At 39.2% G+C, this 21,644-nt stretch overlaps 1 long non-coding RNA gene across 2 annotated transcripts; it reads left to right on the top strand.

Annotated features, from left to right (window-relative positions):
• The first annotated feature begins 3,631 nt into the window (after positions 1-3,631).
• Positions 3,632-18,307, top strand: LOC115906957. 2 transcript variants are annotated; one of them, XR_004060965.1, is made up of 4 exons: positions 3,632-3,714; positions 11,021-11,140; positions 17,676-17,780; positions 18,194-18,307. It is a non-coding gene; the product is annotated as an uncharacterized LOC115906957 (long non-coding RNA). The 2 variants fall into 2 exon arrangements; XR_004060964.1 differs by lacking the exon at positions 18,194-18,307 and having other exon boundaries at positions 17,676-17,963.
• The last annotated feature ends 3,337 nt before the right edge of the window (positions 18,308-21,644 follow it).

The following is a 21,644-nucleotide window of genomic DNA, read 5'->3' as shown; positions in this document are numbered from 1 at the left end:
GAGCTTTGAAGGAGACCTGCTTAGACAAACTGTATGAACTCTGGAAACAATGGAAATAGCTTCCAGCTTGGCTCCCCTGGCCCTGAAATCTCCTGGAGCTTCTTACCCTGAGCTGGATCAGCAGCTTTTGAGAAAAGATGCTGCTCCCTTTCTTCTTCCTGACCCACTGATTTCTGGAAGGAATTTTAAAAAAAGGAATTAAAAAAAAAAGCATGTAATCATAAAATGCAAATATTAAATAGCTACAATCCCCCCCCTCGCAGAGATCATTTCTTGAGTAGGAAAGTAGAGAAAATCACTGTATCTAAGGAAAAAACTGCTCCCTAAGCAAGCACTGAGAAGAGATCTCTATAACTAAGCATGAAATGAAGGGGAAACAATCTCCATAAGATGAGAGTGGCTCCTGCCAGCTTTCCACAGTGCTCTCCCTCCCTGGAACCTGTTGTGTTTCCCAGCCTCCGCAGAAACCAAAGCTCATCTGTGCTTCCCTGAGGTCTGCAGGGCACTGATTGTTTTTCAGAGTACAAAGACCTCCTTCATTTAGCTTTTGGGGGCTGTCAGTCATATATTCAGAAAAGAGCACCTGTATATCTCTGCAGGATCACCATGTTTTATTACTGCTGCAGCACAGTGAGACTGTGCCTCAGATCACTCCCAGGCAAATCTGGCTTTTGTTCCACATAAAAGTCAGGTCTCCCAGAAACCACAGCTCAGTTTAGGAACATACTCAGGGACTGTGGCCTCTTACAAAGCAAGGAAAGCAGAGAATAGTTTCACTCAATCAGAACAAGACAAACAAAAAACCTTTCTCTGAAAACCCAGTGCAATAAGCCTCAAGGCTTCAGGAACTTGTGCTCCTCTCAATTGTGTGTGACTTTATTAGAGGATCATTAGTTAAGGCTAATGAGGGCTTGCCTACACACTCTCATCTCCATAACTTACACACCAGCACTTGTCTCAGAGCATTACAGTGACATTACATCAGCCAACAGAGCCAACTGTGATGTATTAGACTGCAAAACAAAAACAATGTGAAATTAGTTAGGATGGATATGGGGAGGTGAAAATTGTTGGACTCTGATCTCATCTGTTTCCTTCTGAGAAGATTCTGCCCAAATCAAGGCCCCTGTAAACTCTTTGCTGTATCTTTGTATTCAAAACTGCCATGCAGAACAGGCTGGATTTTGTGGCTGGTGTTAACATTCTCTGTCAATTCCCATGAGCATTGAAGGAGGTGTCAAAACTCTAAACTCAAGGTAAGGCACAACTGACAAAGTCATACCCTTGAGTTCCAGCAGGGAGAGGTGTAGCATTAACTCCAATGGAAGAGGGCAGGGACTGTAAGCTGAAGAAGTGCTCAAATGCTCTGATGGATCACTGCCTCCTTCTGCCCTGTTTTACATCAAACTGGAGCACTTGAATTGAGCAGCAAAGACAGAGCAATGTAGCCATAATTCATGGCCAGACAGTGCAAATTTAACTAAGACCCCCCCCAGCTTTGAATTGGGTCAGTGTTGGCAGCTTGAATTGAGCCAGGGGTGATTTTGTAGCTTTGTGTCTGTGTGCTTCAATCAGCCCTGGAGAGGGTCTCTCAAAGAGATTATTGGAATGATATGTTGATATGATGGGTTATTCAAAAGAGATCCTGGAATGATGGGAGCCTCTCTGAGTTCTGGTTGCAGGAGGGGCAGTGAGGGCTGTGGTGCAGAAAGTGCTGGGTGGGTGGTCAGTGCAGAGCAGGGACTGATGCTGAAAACCCTGATGGGCATCAGCATTCAAAAGGCCTGCTCATACCTGGCTCCCAACAGGAAGCTTCCCGTTCCACAGGGCACAGATACACCTCAAGAAAAGTTTAAAGGACCAGAGATAAGAAAGTAATGAAATATTTTGTCACTTCTTTCATGTTGTTCTATAAACAACAGACAAGTCGTATAAATGCATTATTTTGCTAAGTATTTTGATGTTCTATAATTACTTTTGCAGGTTAGGCTGTTAGATACTTCTAGTCTCTGGATGTGCTGCAATTGTTATCAAACAGAGAAAAGTCAATTCCCAAGTAAGGCTTCTTTGGGCCATACAAACCACAAAAGTAAATGTTATTGGGGTCACCTTTGGTTGTCTTTTCAATGATTTTCATGCAGGGGCTTTGGGCAGGGGTTTATTTCAGAATCCTTTGTGAAAATAAAAAAGCAAACTCAAGAAAATAACAGGTTATATGAAAGTTCAATCACAAGGGAATAGTTAAAAGAGTTGAAGAGTTCTTTAAAGCCCTCCAAGATTATAGTGGAGTTATAAAGAGGAGGACTGGACTGACCTCAAATAGAGTAAGGTAAAACTATTCAAGAACAAAAGTAATATTTTTCATCTTCAGAAAACTGAACATGCACATAGGACACTTCTGCTCTTTTTTAAAATATTGGTTATGGAAAAAAACACATTCATTAAATAGTGTGAGATCTACTGATAAAATCAACAGAAGCAATTTGGTACCTATTGCAAAGAACAAGCCTGACATTTAAATGAATGCCCAGAGCAGTAGATTGAAGAGAATAGGGAGATGGGTATATCCATTGCCTGCTGGCTTCCTTCTCCCCTGTCTTTTAGAGCAGCCAGAGTTGGAATAAAAGAGGAGAGATTTTCTTCTTTTGGAAATGACTAAAAAGTTAACTCTTTTCACTTTATGGAAATTAGTGATGCCATATCTTATTTTATTATTATCATCATCCATTTTTATTTTCATCTCTAGTGCAATGCTTTGAGAATAGTTGGAATAAATAGAGTAAAACTTCAAGGAAAAGAAAAGGTCATTCTGTAGAAACAAGTATCAAAAATAGGTCAGTAGGCTGTATCATAAAGCCTTCTTTATGCTGCTCTGGTAGTGATAAAGGTTATTCAAGACCCAGAAAGAGTCCCAAAGGTTACTCCTTTGGAAAACAAACCACCACCACTGGATCAATATTGTTCCACAGCACTGTGTGGAAACCAGAGTATTTCCAAAAATAATGGAGCATGGAAAGGAGGTGAGCAGCAACCTGCAAAGCACTGGGGGTAAAGCTGGCCCTGCAGGCCCCAGGGCCAGCTGTGGGGGCTGTGGCACAGCTGCCTGGGCAGCCCTGTGCAGGCAGCTCTGACCCCTGCCTCCTGCTGGAGCCTCTGCAGCCTTGGCAAGCCCCTGTGCCAGCAGCTGCTCTGCTGCTCACACACAAACTTCCTTGGGCACTTTTACATCTGAATTAATGCTTTTTGCCCTCTCAGCCTGCAGAGCTGCAAGAATTTCACAATTAAGATTCTAAAATACATGGGGGAAAAATCCATCCTCTTAAGAAGTTTTTGTGTCTCTAGAGTGCTGAGGTTGCCAGGCTGGTCATGTAGTGGAGCAGAGAGCAGAGAAACATTGGTTCTCTGGTTTTGGGCAGGCGGTCTGAGCAATTTCTCTTACTGCATTTTCCCCCTTCTGAAACAGGTCTTGTTTAAAGTTAGTAGCTTTTTGTGGAACATGCCTACAATGTACTGTGCCTGTCAGCATGAGCTAGAGAAATTTCAGTCTTTATAGACTTGGGCTGCAAGCTTAGGTAGAATCCATGACTGCTTTGTGTTTTGTTTCCTTCAGTACTCCATTGGGAAGTAAGAGGGCATCATGTCTGGAGAGATTTGGCCTCAGAAATGCAGCTCAGCTTCTGATCAGACTGAGATGTGTGAGCAGGCCCTAGCCAGGTAAGGACAGCTGTTGGTTGAACTCTGCAGTGCACCAGCAGAGACCAAGCAAAACCAAGTTCAAATCTGCTGCACAGCAGTTACTGCTCAGCATGGTTTGCCATTTATCCAGAAATATGCATAACACTCCTGGGGAAGTGTCACTGAGTGAGATGGAAGGGCTAAAAACCCATTAGTGCCCTAGTAAATCTACTCTGAAGACAGTGAGAGCTAATCTGATCTATTGAGGTCTGCAATATTGCCCTGGGCAGATGACTTACAGTGCCTTCAAGTGCCAGAGCAGATCATTGCTGCTGCCCAGGGGCCATGGGGGCACAGCCCTGGTTGCTCAGTTTGCAGAGCAGTGGCAATTGAATTCTTGGTTTCAGTCACAGCCAGAGCTTTTTCATTTGACTTGTACTTAATTTTCTTTTCTAAACTTTAATAAGATGAGTTAATCACCCAAGTCAGATTTCTGCCTGCTCTGTTCAAGAAGGACCAAAGGGTGAAGTCTGAGCTGTAATCTGAGCAGTGCTCAGTTTCAAGCATCAGAATAAATCTCTCTGTGCACCTGAGTTTAACCCATGATCCTTTTCCTCCTGACACTCCAGTGCCAAACCCATCATCTCTCCCACATTGATCAGGAGCCTTTGAATGACTGTGCAAAGCCCAGTGGTATCATACAGGTCTCTGCTGCCAGTCACAGGTGGCTGTCCCCTGGCTGGAGACACACTCACTCTCAAACACAGAATTACTGTAGATGGAAAATGTCCTGTGCTGAATGCAGCCTGGGCCCTGGGCCTGATGGTGCAGGGTGAGATTCTGGTGCTGCCACCACTGAGACCAGGGAGCAGTGATGGCTCTGGGGACCTCCCTGCTCACCCAGACACAGCTCCCCTGGCACTGCCTCAGCCCCAGGCTGCTGCTAAAGCCCCCCTAAACAAGCCAGCCTCTGCTGTGCACAGCATCTGTCCTCTTGTTGCAAGACACAGAGGAAAAATGCTGTGACTCACTCTGGGCTCAGGGTCCTGACATGCCTTTGTGTTGTCATTGCTGTTGCAAAAATCAGCTCTTCTTTTTCAGACTGCGTTAGCAGCAGTGTGATGCTTTGGCACTCCCACTGCTGAGCAAAGATTATTGCATCCAGTGTTAAATCAAGGGGTGCATTATACTGGAAAATTGTTATTTTGCATAAATAACCTTCTTGAACCTTCCCATGTCAGTCTCCAGTCTGCTTCTGGGACAGAGACACACTGTTTTTCCTCACAGCAAAAATCACATAAGTAATGAAGGAAAACTGGGAACAGGCTGACATAGGAGGCAGATTTCTGATTCTGAGGCCTTTATCCACTCATGGGGAAAATTGCTGTTCTTCTTTCAGCATTGTGCAAAATAAGAATTTGTTTACAGATAAAGAAATAACACAAGGGTGCAGTGGAATGAATATAAAGCTTCACATACAGACTCTCTTTGCTTACTCAGAAAGAGAAGGTAGTCTTATCTAATTTTGAAGTTCTTTTATGTCTGTTTTGTTACTCAGTAGAGACAATATTTTTTCTTGTTTTGTTGTTTTAAGGTGAGAACTCTTCCACAGGCTTTTATGCTTGATGCCTCTTAAAGAAAGATGGAATTTTATGTGGTAAACATTTTTTCTCACTATTTCTTCTTGGCTAGGCTTTTCAATAAAGTCTCTGTCCAAGAGCCAAGGGTAAATTTGAAACACTGGCTTCAGTGCTGATGGCTGAAGCTGCTAAACCAGTGGATATCCCAATGACACATGCATATCATATTCTGGTTTAAACCTCTGAATACATGAGCTTCTTTTAGCCCCCTCCAAAAAGGTGTAGTTGGCCCATGGAATTCTGTCCTGCAGCTGCTCTTGCTGCCAGTTTCTTGTGGAGTAAAGTATTGGATTCCAGTGGTGCTGTGAACTTCATCACTTGTGAAAAGCCTTTCTGCACATGCAGGACTGTAAAGTGACACTTGCCAGGTGGTTTCTGTGCTCAAGCACATCTGCTTTGCCTCTCACAACTTCTAATTGTAAATGCTCCTGGTGCTGGGCTTGAGTCTCCCTCTTACTTTCACCATTGAATAATGTGTGAAATTTCTGCTCTGAAATGTCACCCAGTCTCAGTAATCTGTAGAGAGTCAGAGAGGAATTTCACACTCTTTGGTATGGTCTGTGATCTCAGGTGAGAAAATATTACAAAGCCAAATACACTATCTCTTCTTTAATAGATGATTCCCCTTGGTTTATATAAAAAAATATTTTTTAGCACATAAAACGTGATGGAAAAAATTTAATGGAAGTAGTTAATTTGTAGGCCCATTTCAGATCTTGAAAATTTCAAGGGAATTTTGTTTAAAATGCCAAAATATTTTTAATGTGCTGTTTTAGAAGTACCATAGTTCCTTGGAAATGTCCTTTCCTAGAATGTGGCTTTCTAAATGTTTAATTTAACAGCTGATAATAGGATTCAGGCTCTTCAGGCGGAGAGCTTTCAGAAGTTTATTCAGCTTGTTTATCTAGATAGAGCAGGGACAGAGCATGTAATTGAATAAACAATGGTTTAATTAATTTTTCAGTTTTGCAGTACAGCTCACTTGTACATGTGAGTGACAGGAGTGACGGCCTCTCTGGCAGGTGCTGCTGTCACATCATAAAGCAATGCTCCACCAAAGAAACCAAAAATGCTTTTTCAGTCCCCATCTCCATTTTACTTCTGAACGAAGCAGTAAAAACTTCATATGTTTTGGTTTTTCTTTATAGCTGATACAGAAATGCTGGTTTGAAAGAAGTTTCCCTTTAACATGAGCCCTTCCCTGGGGTGAGGCAGCCTGGCTGTCCAGAGCTGCGTGCCCAGCACTCGCAGGGACCGTGGGCTCAGTGCAGCCCAGGCTGGTGCAGCACTGCCTGGGGTGTGTGTGCACACTGACAGGCTCGGGCTGTGCTGGCAGGGTCACAGGAAGGGCCACAGAAGCATGGCCTTTGTTTGCTTTCTCCCTTCTGAACACAGGGCTGGCAATAAGAGTTTGGCCATCCCTACTCCTTTAATATGCAGTTTCTAGCTTTGGGGTTGTACTTTTGGCTTGGTTTTTTTTGCTTGTTTGTTTTGACTCTTTCTGCTGAAGCAAACAGAGCATTTGTAAAGTGCAGACACATTTTGAAAAACCACAATAAAACGAAAGAAAATCACAATAATTAAAAAGACTGAGTAAAGGTCAAAGATAGAGTTGGTTAAAGTCATCACTCAGACTTGCTCTGTAGTTTTCCTGGGCTGCCTCACAGCTCCTCAGCCTTTTGCTGGGCACTGCCAGTCCTGTTTGTTTGATTGTCTTCAAGTCTTCATCTTTTTTTAGAAGTCCTGAGCCCAGAGCTGCAGGAAGAAAGAATAAACAGACAAACATTAGGATTTCTTATCAAACACAGCATTGTTTCTGAACCTCAGGCTGAAGGAATCTGAGAGCTTAAAACCTCCAGTTTTTCTCAGATTTGTCTTACATGATCCAGATATTTTTACCATTTTTAATTAGTTCTTTGACCATGATTTCAGGGAAAAAGGCAAGCATGAAATTATTGAGAAACTGCATTTGCTGACACAGGTGGTATGACTGGAGGAGCTGATTTGGTTGCTAGTATGAAAAGTTCTCATTTAGGAATATTTTATGTGTTCATAACAAGGTGTTTACATTGCCCTTTATGCTTTTCAGCTCCATTGATACTGAAATACAGCAGAGATCTAATGCAAGGAGAATTTGGGTGAGTTTACTGAAATAAGAAAGGCACCAGCAAAGATTTCTTAATTCTGGTCAGCCCAAGCATATGGGAGAATTTGATTACATCCTCTGGTAGTATCTGTAGATCACATAGATTGAAAACAAACAGCTCAGGATCTTTTGCAAGGAATTAGAATAATAGTGGGTATATAATATATCCTAAGCAAGTTTAAGTCTCCAAGAAATGTGTTTTCTGGCCTGCACCAATCTGAACAATAATCAACTAACACAGCAACTAATCACTCTCTTAGTAAGTTCTGCAGAAGAGAAAAGTAACAGGGAGAACCTCTCATCTTCCTCCAGAGCCAGAAAGTTTGGGAAGAGCAAGCATAAGGGGACATCCATTGAGGTGCAGCAGCAGCCAGAAGCTGGGAAACTGAGGGAAAAGTTGGCACCAAGCAGAAAAGTCAAAATGGAAACTCGGCAAGCAAGATGTTAAAAGTGAAAAATAGCCTCCACCTACCCCATGGCTGATACAGAACTGGCAGTGGAAGCTCTTGAAGTGTTGGCTGGCTCTCTGGTGGGAAGGCTGTGTCCTCTCCACCCTGTATTCACTGAAAGAGCCCTTGGCATTTGCTGGAATGTGCTTTGTGCTAATAGAGCTGTCTCTGGCCTGGTTGTCTCTGCAGTAGGAAGTTTCTTAAAAAGGAAAAATGCAAAACCAAGAAACAACAAAACCAACAACTAAAACCCACAATAACAGGATTTAGAAACAAAACCAAGTAAGTTTATAGTAGCAGACTGGCTGTTAACCTTTTCTGTACACAGAATGTTATTTATTTTTGAATTCTGGATTTATTCATGAATGCTCTGAGAAATTTGCTTTCATTTTATTACAGGACAGGAGATCCCACAACTCTGTGATCTTTTCTTTCACTTTCTGCCTTAGTTTGAAAGATTTTTTTTTTTTTTTGCCTAGTCCCTCTGCATTACATTTCTTGGCTTTTTACAGAAGTACTATTTCTGTGCTCCAAACTCTTCTAACATTAATATAACTAAATCCATATGTCCAGTTCATACTATTGAACATGAATCTCTGGCAGAAGCTCTCTTGAAATCTGACTACGACTTTGGCATTTTTCATCCCATGCAGTATTTTATGAGATTTTTACCCATGCAGTTTGGCAATTGGAAGTCAAAAGCACTTTCTTTGCTACTGTATACCTTAAATAATTTTTAAAGACTTTATTCCCAGTTTTTGCATTCAGAGCAGAGTGACCTAAAAATTAGCTGTTTGGTTTTCCTAATCCTCCCTGTTTTTCAAAGACAAGCTAAAAATGTGAAGAAATTTCTTTTAAAAAGTGTTGAAACTCCAGCATTTTGTCTAATGTTCCTCTGTCCTAATCCAATTTCTTTGAAAGACAGGTTGGATGAGGAGCTTGTACTTGGTTGCAGATGTTGGTCTGACTCTTGTTTGCTAGGCTGCCTGAGAGCTGAAGAAGTGGAAGCAGTGGGTTGGGGGTTGTGTTTTTCCACCACATTTCAAAGCAACTCATCCTCTCGATCAAAAGGAGCTGTGCCAGTTTTCTGTGCTTGATTTAGACAGGAAAAGTCACAACAGTATTCAAGCCTCTGCAACAGTCAAAGTCTTTTCAGTTTCCTTATCTGAACGCTGCCATTTTGGTTTATATGCCTGGGAAATGAAACTCTGTTTTCATGAGTCCTTGTTCTGTGACCAAACTCTGTAAATGAAAAAGATTAAACACTAAAAGACTTGTGCACAATGTGCTTCTACTACACTGAGCCCAAAAAAAAAGGAAAAATCAAGCTGTAAAAGCTGTCTGAGCTACCAAAATGAGTTGTGAGGAAGTATGAGTGTTTCCAAAGATATTTGGAGAGAATATGTCTTTATATAGGAAATTTATTTCAAACAAAGGCAATTTGTCTTGTCTGAAGATTCACATGGTTGGTAACGCAATTGAATTAGAAAAAACAAGAACATGCTCAAAAATTCTTACATGCTTAAAAACAACACTAGACACTTCCTATTTTAGAACAAGATTTAATTGCTTTCTGTAAAATGCCCTGGCAGGACAACCATTTTCTCACTGGCAGGTAACAGCAGCTCCAAAAAATGTGTTTTCTCCAGTGTAGCTGTAGGAAGTGTTGCTGCCTAGAAACTAGCAGAGTCATTAATCAAAACAAAAAGAACCAACTGTTATATAAAGCAATAATTTTACTAGGCAAGTACTTTGGGTCTGCTTAAATCAGATGATCAGGACATATTACCCAGCTCTTGGTTTATTGTCTCCATAAAAACGTGGAAGAATGCATGTCTACTCCAGTAATTTTTTTTCCAGGCTCAAGTATTCTGCAAGAGATTTGGTGGGGCTGGGAGGGGTGGGTTTGTTTGTTTATTTGTTGGATGGTTGGTTGGTTGATTGGTTTGTTGGGTTTTTTAATCTTTGTGGTTCTTGCCACATTTTTTACCCTATTGGTAAAGATTGGCTTCTTGCTGTGGGGGTTCAAGCAGCCACATTGTCCCCCTGATTGCACATGGCTGAAAAGGAGTGAGCTCCAGCCAGGAGTCTCACTGGGGGTGTTGTTATCAATGGGTAACGTGGAAATGTTCAGGATAACCTGAAGTAGTCTAAGCATAAGTAACAGGATGAAAGCAAGCAGAAGGAAATTTATGAGGTCCTTAGGAAAAAACTCTTTTCATATTCCATCCTGTTAGATTCTATAAAAGGCCACTGGGGAGCAGAGAGGTGCTTGGAGTTGCTGTAGACTGAAATTTGAGGTTCACTTGCAGGAAGCTGTTTTTTCAGGAGAAGGAACTCTTCTGATCTAAGATTATTCTCACCAGTTACTGCAAATGTTCTGATTCCATGGGCCTTGCTGAGCACTGGGAACTTTCTCAGTTTGTGTCCAAGTGCCTGGTGTGTCTCTTTTCAAATCAGCACTGAGAATCCCTATTCATTGGTGACAATTCTGGAAAATATTAAATTAATTGAGCTCAGAGACATTTCAGAGACTAAGGCAATCTTGTGCTGTCTCAGTAAGTATAAAAATTATATTTTTATAAAAAGATCTTTCTTAAGCAGAGGCCTGTAATTGGAGCTGAAGCCAATTTTCTCCGAACTTAAAGTGGGGAAGAAGAAATAATTTAGTTAGAAACCTGAGTCTTAATAAGAAGTTATTTGGTTAGAAATAATTCTACTACTTACTTTGGGGTTTAATTCCCTTTCAGAGAGGCTGTACAAAAAAAAATGTAATAGGAAATGGCTTAATGGAAAAATAAAGTGAAATTCAGATATGGTGTTGTAAAATGTTTAATATTAATATACTAAATTTAAATTTATCCTACATGGACTATTTATTGGTTCCAGTAAGCTGCTTCTTCCATCCCTGTTATGCTCACTTTTATTTTGCTCTCTTGCTATCCCTCTTTTACAGGAACACCTTTTTAAATAATATGCCAGTTTACTTGTGACTCCTGCTCTCCAAAATAGTTGAGGATTTACAAAACCATGTCTTACTTTTCTACCCCTTCATATTGTTGCAGAAGCTGAAAAAAGTATTTTCTAATTTCATTTTCAATTATTTTTAGGCTAAAGGAGTGACTGAACACAGATTACCTCCTCCTGGTCCTCCCGCAGGCAAAGTACCACTGGCAAAAAGAGAATGCACAAAATTCCTTCACTGTACAGAGATCTTTGTGTCTACAAAGGTATTTTAAGAAGTTTTTAAATATTAAAGAATGTGAGATTTTTCTGTATAGAATCTGCACAGCTAGAGTATTATAAAAAAGAATTTATAAGGCTTTCTGCTCATTTGCTTAATAAAACCAACAGAAACACCCCCAAAAAAAAGAGCTTGCTGGATTCAGTGTGCATCCCCATGACCTTGGTAAGCTGCCTGGCTCATAAAAGAGGCTGATCCTTTCTGTGGCATTCTAGTGAATGATACCATGCATTACACCCTGGTTAGAGTGATTTTTTGGGATGCTATTTTGGAAAAGCGGCAGTGAAGCAAGAAGCTGGTAGACATTTTTGACAGTACCTTGCTTTTATTATCATAGAGATTTTTCTTATGAACCAATGCAAGTCACTTGCACAGAAGTAAGTTTCCTTCTATGACTCTTTGAGGTTCATTTATTTACTTTTATACAAATAAAAAGCAGCAGGGAGAGATCATGAATGTGATGCTTTCCAATTTGTATTTGTGAGTGTCATAAATGGTGCTATAGCAAGTTGTAGGTTAAAGCAGATACGTTTTTATGTAATAAAATTAGACTTTGTTGAAACTGATGGGTTGAAAACGTACCTCCACCTGTCCCTGTTTGCCATCATCTTTGTTCAGCATTTGGAAACCAGTGATGTCCAAGAGTCTCTTAGAAATCCCCCTGTGCTATGTAGGAAGCAGCCAAGCATCACCAGTGGTCTCTGGCTTGTGCAGCTTCTCAAATCCCACAGATGTGATTTGAACTGCTCTGAACCTGCTTTTACACAGCACCTGTTGTGAGGAAGCCAAATTGTCCTTTTCTAAAGCCTTGAATTCATAAAAGACACAAATGGTATAAAACCACTTTGTCTTCTTAATACATGTTCAGCCTTTGGCTAAATACAGCTCACCATGGCCAAGCTCTCTCACTGTATCTGAAAAATGTTACAATTAATAACTTGAAGTATTTTCTGAATACTTTAAGATATTATTTTCCGGTATATTGAGAAATGTTTTTTATTTTTAGTTTAAAACCTGCTAAGCAATGTCACACTGTAGGATAATGTGGTGAAGAAAAATCATTCCATATCTGAACTGTGCTTGACTTATCAAAAATTCAGTGAAAAATCTGTATAGCCTGAATTCACAAAGAAAACAGACTGGGATTTTCAGTCAGTTGGTACTCAGCAAGCTCTGTAGTTGCCTCTGAGCTGTGACATTGGCTTAGAATAATATTCTATGGCCATTTATTCATCACCAAGAATTAAAAATGGTTTGTTACTCAAATAAAAAAATGTAACAATACACTATAACTGTCAGTTCAGTAGCTTCCCAGCCCATTTCTAAATTAACTGGTTTAACAAAATTAATTTTCTTCCTGGAGAGAATGGACAGGAAAACAAAACAAAACAAAAAAACCCTAAAACCAAATAAACAAATAAAAGCCACAAGAATCCCTCAGTGCTCTTTAGAGTTATGAGGCCGATTTGCAGAAGCATTGAATGCATCTGCACACTGAAAGGGATGGAAAATAAAAACTCAGGGTGTCACACCAGAACTTGTTGATTCAAATCAGAATTCTGATACTGAATAAAACTGAATAGTTAAGTGTTAAATAGATTTAAACAGGTAATTACCTGCACCAAAATACATAATTTGATATTAAATCCTTTAAAGAGCTTTCATTATTTTCATTAATATAACCTGAAAAGATTCCAGATCTGCAATGCTGGTTTTGTCAACAACCTCTTTCCAAATCCTGCTAAAATGGTTTTCATAGGAATCAAAAGATTATCCTGAAAATAGCATTTAATATTTTTTTTCTCTTTCATTGTCCCTTCTGTAATTGCCTTGTTCCCTCAGTAGTTATGCAGGAATTTCAGTCCAAGATCCTCTGGTGAGGCTTCAGAGGAAATTGGAAAAGTGTTGGTATTCCCATACATCACCAAGTACTCATTGCCAGTGCATTCCCATTTCTCATCATTCTAAGAATTTCTGAAAGTCTAGGAAATAATCTGTATCTCATTGCAGTTTATTTGGATATTTATCATCATAAAATATAGGAAATTAATCATCTGTGCAATAAAATTAATCTTTGTAAATACATTCTATTGCACATGCTTTTTTTTCTTTATCAGAGGAATTAACCTCTACTACCAAAATCCACCATAAACTGTAAAAATTAAAGAGGACACTAAAAGCATAGTCCTTAAGAGGACACAAATCAATTTAAAATTAACAATAAGCTTTCTAGTTAGGCTGCTTATTGCCATTCATATTAAAATTTTATGGGATGATAAAAATGTCAGTTATTTCTGTGCATCTGATTGTCAAGTTGCAAATTTACCCATTATAATTAGAAGAATGAAGTTCAAAGCAAACATCCATTTTGAGTGACCAAACCATCTAAAATTTAAAAATATTTGAAATTAATGACACAGAAAACAATGTATTTCAAACAAGTCTATAAAATTTAATATAATCTCAATGGGTAATGATTAGATTAAAAATTGTTATCTTCAATTAGAGATCTCCTCTAGCAGATTTTATAACAAGTTTTTCACAGAAATACTTTTGATTCAGAGTAATTAATCTTCTTGAGTCACAAGCAGCAAGTATCTGAAAAGTGATATAAAATAATTGTTACTAAAATTTGCAAATGACAAAAAAATCCCTAATAAAGTAGCAATTAGTAATTGTGCTGGGTCAGCCTTGCAGCCCAGCTTGGGTGAGCAAGCATGTTTGATGTAATAGAACACATTATGACTAAAAACTCAAGTTTGTACATTCCATAGCAGTTTGCTAAATTCAACTGTCTTTGGGCACATGGTGTCTCCTGTAAAATTTTTCTTTGGTCTTAGGTGTTGTTGTTTTAGCGGTCCTGTGATTTTATTGGAGTCTGGGAATTTAAAAGCCCCAAAAAATTTAAAAGAAGTAAGGCTGGTTTTCCCATCAAAATGCAAGAAGTGGGAGTTTCACAAGGTTAAAACATGAAGCCAAAATCAGAACTGTTTTCCTAAGCTGTGAGATTCTGAAACCTGTCATATGATTCACACCATATCCACTTCTTTTTCAAACTAGATGAGTTTCAGTCATCTTGTATTTATTATATGCTTTCTGTAACTCTAATATTTAGCCTCTAGCCTTGCTCTTGTTAAAACATTGTGTTATTGCAGAATTGCACTTTGTAATGACTCACCCTCACAAGATGATTTTCTGTTGAATGATGACAGTGATGCTGACTCTATTCTTTGCTCAATGGCATATTTAATGATAAATAGTTGATAATTGAGATCCAAATTCTTTTATGTGACTAAAATAAGTGATAACCAACTCAGACTAAGTAATTCCTCTGTGACCTAAGGCAAGACACTTCAGCTCTCTGTAGCTAACATCCTTATCTATAAAATGTGAATGGCATCACTTCATTTATTACCTCAAAAGAAAGCAACAACAGAGCTTTTGGCCTCCAGCACTGTGATAATGCTCAACTGACAGGTGTTACTGTTCATGGCCGAAGAAATTAATGAGTACTACATGGGGCTCAGCAATTACTCTGCACAAGTCCAAGGCTGTGGGTGTTTTACACCTAGACACGAGCATTTCAAACTGGGAGTACTAAAGTAGAGATTTGAGAGGTTTTGGTTACTTTGGTCACTTTGATTACTTTAAGACAAGCACAGAGTTGTTTTTCTGTTCAGTACTGAACCTGCCATGTGAAGAGTTCAGTTTCTAAATGTACTGCATTCGATTTCCTTGGTGAGGGGAACAAAGATCTGAGTCACTGGATTCTCTGGAGAGGTGTCTGTGAAGTTTAACACGCCTTCAGGGAAACTGCAAAATCCACGTCCCTTTTCACCACACTGAGAAATTCCACACCAGTGCTACCATGACTGGGCTGCAGCCATCTGTATGGAATGCTTGTTTTCTGTGAACTTGAGGAACATTTTTCACTTAACAATGCTTTTTTATGGTTTAACATCAGCATTTTAGTTATCAAAATTTACATCTTACAGGAAATTGAGTGTTGATAAATGCACAATAGGCACAAATATCTTCCATGATTGTAAGTAGGGAGAATGAAAAAGGCCACAATGTCCAGGGTTTTTAAAATTCTTTATTGTGATTTCCAGTCTTGATTATTAAAACTATAAACCATTTCTAACTGCCTGGATCCAAGGAGCTGGATTCATTTTTCTTTCTCTTCTAAACTGCTCAGTAAAGCAGTTCATTCTTTTTCTCATGGTTTATGACTTAAACATTTACTTATTTGTAATACCATCACTTACTGTGGTATTAGATTCCCTCTAACCCACAGCTCATCCACATCTTGTCTTGCAAACTCACAGGAAAGTTCCTCCCCTCCCAGGCATACTTCATCTTGCATACAGGTAACACCTTCCTGCTAAGCCATTAATAAACATCATCTACTTGTGCTTGCACCTGTTTGAAGATCACAAAGCAACAAATACACCAACATACCAATTGATTTAACTCATAATTTCTTCTGAGAAGAACTGTCATTATTTAGGACAGAACACATCTCCATGGCATTCCTAAAGATCATCATACATCCAGGTTGTGCTTTCCATGTAGAGACATCCAAGGCCTCCCCAGCACAGTTATAAAATAACCATGGCTCAGTTCTTACACCTCTCTTTAAAGAAAATCTGGTGCAAACTATTAAGATCTTTCCTTCTGATCCCTGCACATTGGCTCCAGGGGAAATGAAGCCAGGCTCCAACATTATCTCTCTGGTCTGACACCTGATCTGGGTAATCAGAAGCCTGAGACTCACCAAAGCAAAGAGACCACCCTGGGAAAATCATGTGGTTATCTGAGTTTGTATTTTAAGCTTGCATGTGCTATCAAATAAAAGGAACTCCTTGCAGGACTCTAACTGGCACACTTACATTGTAGCAGCATTTAAAGTTCAGCTTTGTTTTTATTTTTAAATTTGGCTTCATTTGGAGAATTTGATTTACATGAAACCCAGAAAAAGACAAGGCTGACATTGTATAGCTCTGTTATTGCCATATAATGCCATCCATCATAGATTAAAAGGTGATGGTATGATGTTTCTCTGTTTGGGTACAATGATATTCAATATGCTTTTTGGAGAGCTCTGTGGTCAAAGTCAGGGAAACCAGAGCTTTTCTTCTGACTTTTCTCATGTCCTCTGTGGAATTTTGATAGAGTGGGAAAATTCCTTCTAAGTCTGTAAGCTCTTCTTAAGACAGATAAAGGGATGTGGAATTTCTGGTATCAGGTTGCCAGTATCTTGAAGAACAAGAAATCATTTAAAAGGTGACACAGTTTGAGTTCTTTATTTAAATTCTGATGTTCTGTAAGTAAATTTTGAGTGCCCTGAAACCAGTGAAGTGGAACATAAGAAAAGTGACTGAAGAAAAGTTTTAGAGATGACATTACTCTTCTGTGAAGAGATGACTTCATTTCAACTACTTCCTCACCCCCTGCCATGAGTGTGGAGGTGCTGCTGCCCACAAAGAGGGCACTTGAGGTGCCAACCTGAGGTTAGCATTTCACAGAAGATTTTATATCTTGCTCTGGCTGCCTTTTTCCCTCTGTCCTTTATAAATTGATCACAGCTTGCAGGCAGAAAATGGCCTTCAGACTGTAAGACGGCTGCAGTTAATAGATTTAGCTTGGTTTTTATGAAGGAAAATATAATGCAGAATTCAGTAAAAAGGTAGGAAAATGGCTTTGTTTCTTGTGCTCTCCTTTTTAAAACTTACAGGGCAATGATGCCCTGAGCATCATACTAAAGAGCTTGGGACATAGACTGGAAGATTTATTTGAGGTTTTTATGTCTGGGCTTGTTCTGCATCTGCCTGATCCATCTGCCTTGGTCTGGTCTTGCCCATGAGTGATCTGGATCACAGAACCAGAAAAATATCTCTTCCCTTAGGCTGAGTCAGGAGATTCTTTATTGTGTAACAAATATTCCTTCCCTCCCTGTCCCCTCAGTATCTGAGCCAGTAGTTTGAGAAGAAAAACTACCACAGTGTCTGCTATTTCATAGCTGGCTTGTGTACAGGAATCTCACCTTTCAGCATGGTCTTTATATGTGTTAAATGATTGAAAAGTCTTAACAGGAAAGCCTGTGGTGTGCATATCTCAGGGCATGATACACAAGCCCATCACCATTTCTTTCCATTAGCTAATGGAGTTGCAAGGAAGGGGGACAATAAACCCCATTGGAAACAGAAACCTGTCCCATGTTCTGAGGCAAAATGAGAAGGAGCTATTGAAAGATAGCATGACAAAAATGTAAGAGTTGCATACATTGACAAATCAGCAGTGTCACAGTTAACCAGCACTAAAAGCTGCTCATCTTAGTAATGATTGTAATGATGTCTTGAAAACATGCAGCAATTACTCAGGATAGTCTTGAGATGCACTTCTTTCCCAAGATCAGGCTTATGATCCAAGTTTACCTCACAGAGCTACATTTTTTCATTATTTTTTCATTAAAAATGATTACTCGAGCATGGCTTTAATTTTATTTTTTTTTTTTTTAGGAAAAATTAAAACAGAAGTTAAACCTTCTTGCCTCTATGGACTTCAGAAGTTACTTTTTGTGTCAGTCTTGCATAAGCTAAAGTGCTGGAAAGGAATTTGAAATGGTGGGTTTTACACGGTTCAGAGTTTTCCAAGTATTAATATTTATTTAAAGGAAATTCAGTACCTAGCTGGAATACCAAACCTGTTTAACAATGCAAAACTGTGGCTTTGCACCCTGTTCTCTGGAGCAAACGAAGGCTTCCTACCAAATGAAGCAGAAGCTGATTTTCTTTTCAAACTCTGGAGTACAGGCAAGCAGTATTTAATTTTTATTTCTTACCATTATTTTAAAGGTTATTGTTAAAACATATCTTCATGCTGCTGAATAACACGGGGTGTCTTTGGGAGTAGACAGAGGTCATTAAAATCTGTCTTTTTTTCTCTCCCACCCTCCCATCCTCTCCCAGTGCACCCATATTTTGCATACATGTCCCAGTGTTATTTTACTGCTTATAGTGATTAACCACACTGGCAGCTCTTTTTAGGCTCTGGAGCAGCAGAACAGGAGGGAGAGGAGCTGCACAAACCCTCCCACTTCCCTTCTCTGTGGATGTTCCCCATGGCTTCAGGGTAGTGCTGACCTCCAGTCTGCCCATCATGGAGAAAACCCAATGACTTCTGCAAGCAGGGACCCCAATTTCTCTGCTTATGTTCAACTGTGGGAGTTCACTGCTGTGGAAAAACATGTTGGTTCACAAAACATTGGTGAGTTTGTCGTTCAAATCAGCACAAAAAGAGATGAAAGCATTTATCTGACATAGTGGTTGGATGTCACACACAAAATTGCTGTGAGCAGGGGCTGGCTGAGGCTCAGGATGAAAACCTGGTTTTTCAAGCCTCTTTCTTACAGGAGAGTTGGGACTTTCTACCTGAAGGGGTTCACAGCAAACCTCCTGAGCAATGCAGGGGACACAGACCTGGTATGAGCAAGCAGACATGGCTTGATGAGGTTCTTATCACTATTGAACAAAGAGACTGTATCCATTTATTACAAACAAGTGATTTCTGTATGTATGGTGGATTTTAGTGGTATTCTGGCAGGTTTTTTCAGTATGATTTCTTGCTTTCCGTGGATGCTGAAGATACATTTTTATGGTGCTTTTTATCTGACCTTTACTAATATATCCACTCCTTTGCACAGAATATTCCATCACAAAATTTAAATACACAGATCCCTTTTTCTTTTGCAGGATATACAGAGAGAAAGCCCATAGTGGGTTGAATTTAAAAACTATTTATGTGCTACTAAATAAAAATAATTCAGTATCTAAATACAGCACCAATCTGATAATCATAAGAGACATAAAGAAGCAATAAAAATTTAATTAAACCAGTATTATTGTTATACTTCAACCTCAAATGGAGCAGGGAAAGAGTAATATTAGAACTGCTAAACCATGTACTAGGAGATTTGCAGACCTTTATAACTTAAAGCAAGAAAATAAATAAGATCAAAAATAGTTTTAGGTTGAACTAAGTCAGTGGTTAAAACATGAAATTGCCTAAATTAGATTCTCTTAGTTGTGTCTTAGCAAAGAGACATGAATAAGAAATTGCTTTGCAGCACTGATGTGCTCAGCTCTGTACATATGGGAGGCACCTGTAGCTGTCACAAGAATGCTCTGAGTAGAAATGCAGGAATATGGAAGATGTTTCAACTGGGTTTTTGCTTCCACAGTCTCTTCCTCTGCTGGGTTTAATTTGAGCACTGCTGAATTGTAAGCCCAGAGCATGTCAGAGAGAGATATTTCTGATCATTCACAACACCAAGTCTATAAAATATTCATAAAACCTCTGCAATCTGAATTAGCCTTTCAAGTAATAAAAAAATACATCAAAGAAATACAATGAATGAGGGGGTCTGTCTGCTGCATGTGATATGAAGCATAAGAATTTCTTTTAAATATTTGATTCATGAAAAGTAAATGAGGCATTTTCTGATGCAACAATTATGGGATTTCATACTGTATGAAAGAGTAACAAGAAAGATACTGTGTTATTGTTAATGGCTCTATTTCCTACCCTCTAAACTAATGAGCACCTTTGATCTTCTCTGAATTCTTCATGCCTCGTTGTTTCCATCATTGTCAAAAGCCCACTCCTTTACTTTTCTTGGGAAATAATCTACATAATGCAAAGTGACTGTTTATGGAGCACAGTGAGTTTTCCACTCAAGGAAGAAAGGGCATCATCTGATAAAAGGAGACACATCCTTGAGACAGCTACAAAATTAGATAATTTTTGCAGAGAGCAGGGGTTTTTTTCCTGCCAGTAAGAATTTAAAGAAAGGAATCATTCCACATTTGGCAGACAATTTTGCTTCTCCAAGAGTAAACAACACTGAGTGAAAATAGTTGCAATTTTGTTTTTTCTCAGATAATTTTATTAGTTTGAAAATTTTTAAGTGCCTGGTTAATGAAAAAGCTAAAACCAAAATAGCCATAACAATTATTGTTCCAGAGATACAGGCAATATTCATGTCATGTTTTTATAAGCTAATTTTTAATTTCAGATTTCTGCATCACTAATTTTTGCTTTTTGGTCCCCAGCCAGCAGGTGTCAATGCAGGAAGACACCTGCCACCTTCCATATTGCTGATGTACAACTCTGAATAAATTTCTTTGAAGCATTGATGTTGGATATTAAAATATAAGGCTCTAATCCTAAAGTGCCTCCTAAATTTGAAAGTCCTTCTTAATTTTAACAGCACCTGTCTCAAGATTGCATAGATGGATTTTTACAGGATTATTAGACATATTTTCATCAGGAACAAGAGAGGATCATTTTAAAGAGTTTCAGTTACAAATGGGTATGTGTGTAGTCCAGAATGACTGTATTTGAATAGTTCTGATACAAAACAAAACTATGATTTCCAAAGCAAGTCCTTGGTCACAAATAGGTGACATTGGTATGGAAAAGAGCAGATCCTGCACGTGAATATTGAGGAATTCTCACTGGAATTGTGCCCAGTTGGTGTGAATGACACATGAACCAGCCTGAAGGATGCAGTGATCAGAAGGGTGACTTAGAGCCTGTTGTGTCTCTAAAGAGGCTGCATTTTCAACCTGGCAGCCCAGTTGGACACTGACCTGTGGATCCCAGGTGTCCTGGCAGCCCTTGCAGTCACTGCTGCGTGTCCTGCTCCTGCCAAGGGCACCTCTGGGTCCGAGTGCCTTTGTCAGCCACACCCTGCAGGCTCCCCTCGGCCTAAGCTTGTCTGGAACTGAAAACAGAACCAAGTTTGTCTTAGGAACTGATCCCAGTGTGACCAGGGAAGGGACAGAGCTGGAGAGGCCCTGGATTGCTCACCCACTGCTCTGCAAAGTACCTACAGGAGAGAGACTGACTACATCCCAACATTCCTGTGTGAAACTAACCTTGCTTAAACAAGAAGAAAAAGATCAAACAAGAACTAGTTTGATTCAAAGCAGCAGTGTGAGATCAGCAAGAAGCAAGCTTATCCCTAGAGGAAGGATAACACACTCATTTTCTCCTCTTATCATCCACTCCTGGAAATAGCTTGATCAATATCAGAGCTCTGTGCAATATGTAAAGGAGATTACATTCCATAAGATACATTTTAAATTATACATTTCCACACACTGTAGTAATATGAAAGGCAATTTTATCTGATTCTAATACTTTAATGCTAGCTTCCATTATTTGCACAGTAAGTAAATGAAGAGATGCACAGAAATCTGGATTTAATTAGATAGGACATACTATCACTTACTGACTGACATAAGTAGAATACATTAAATACAAGCATTGTGTAATATTTCTGTCCTGAAATGATGCACAGCAATAGAGCAAAGTTGCATTTAATGCTGACTGCCAAAACCCAGCCAAGTTTTATAGAAGGTAAGTTGACAACATTTTCTGTTTGGATTTTTTTTCCTGGCTATTATTTATTAGATTCATCCACC

Source organism: Camarhynchus parvulus, chromosome 9 (genome assembly GCF_901933205.1).
Source record: "Camarhynchus parvulus chromosome 9, STF_HiC, whole genome shotgun sequence".
NCBI classification, from domain to species: Eukaryota; Metazoa; Chordata; class Aves; order Passeriformes; family Thraupidae; genus Camarhynchus; species Camarhynchus parvulus.
Note: the sequence above shows the minus strand (reverse complement) of the source record. Positions and strands in the feature narration are given on the sequence as shown.